Source organism: Chrysochloris asiatica, unplaced genomic scaffold, assembly GCF_000296735.1.
Source record: "Chrysochloris asiatica unplaced genomic scaffold, ChrAsi1.0 scaffold00161, whole genome shotgun sequence".
NCBI lineage: Eukaryota > Metazoa > Chordata > Mammalia > Afrosoricida > Chrysochloridae > Chrysochloris > Chrysochloris asiatica.
This window is the reverse complement of record NW_006408679.1, coordinates 450,207-451,523: the sequence shown is the minus strand read 5'-3', so window position 1 is coordinate 451,523 and position 1,317 is coordinate 450,207.

Below are 1,317 nucleotides of genomic sequence, written 5' to 3'. Positions count from 1 at the left end.
AAGAAGCAGACTGATGTATCTTTCTCCCAAGGAGTAGCTTGTGGGTTTGAACTGCCAATTGGTAGTTAGTATGGAATGCTTAACTACTGTGCCACCAGGGTTCCTTTCATAAAGATTGTTAAGTGCCATTGAGTCGGTTCTGACTCATAATGATTCTGTATAGGGTTTCTGAGGAACAGGTGGTGAGTTTAAACTGCACACTCTGTGACTCAAAGTGACCCTGTGATGGAGTACTTATCCTACAGTGCCACACCCGGACTTTGTTACTAAGTGCTGTCAAGTCGGAACCCGACTCATAGCGATCCTGTACGGGGATTCCAAGGAGCAGCTGGTGAGCTTGAACCGCCAGCCTTTCGGTCCAAGCCATCCAGCGCATTAACCAACAGCGCCATGCCAGGACTCCAACCTAGAAAACCTATGGGGAAGTTGTACTCAGTTACACGGGGTCTCTGTGAGCTAGAACAGATTCCATGGCACCTAGCAACAACAACAAGCTGAATAACCCTTTGGGTTAAAGACATGTCTTAACTGATTTTTCCATAGAACAATTCTATGAGAAAGTCAGAGTGTGAAGACTCAATATACTCATTACAGGCAGTTCCTGAGTTATGAATCTCTGACTTACAGATAACTCCTTGTTGTTAAATGCCTTCAAATCAATTCCAACTCATAGAGACCCTGTATAGTGTTTCCAAGGAGTGACTGGTGACTTTGAACCACCAACATTACAGTTAGTAATCCAGTGCTTTCCTACAGCAACACACCAGGCCTCTGAACAATTCCTATTTGCCCTTTAATGTTTTGTAAATTTGCCCTTACCTTGAAATGATTAACTCTGAACCATATATAAAGGAATATTTAGAAGCTTGAAAGACTTACAGCTAAGGGAATTTGTAGCAGAATCAAGAAATCCAGTGCTTTCCAATTCAAGATGCTAAGGTATCCCTGGAGCCACCATTTGGGAGAGACCAAGCGGGGGAAGGATCAGAACAGCCACGAATGCCTGACAGAACCGCTGAGATACAGGTGTGGACATTCTCTTTTTGGTATCTGTTCATTGGTCTCTTGCTGACTGTGCACCTCTTTCTGGTGACTAGAGGGGGGGATGCCTGAGCGAATGGATACCCCACCCCTAACAGAGAACTTCTAGAGGTTCAAGCCGGATTCAGAAGAGGTCGTGGAAGGAGGGATATCATTGCTGATGTCCAATGAATCTTGGCTGAAAGCAGAGAATATCAGAAAGATATTTACCTGTGCTTTATTGACTACGCAAAGGCTTTCAATTGTGTGGATCATGACAAGCTATGGACAACATTG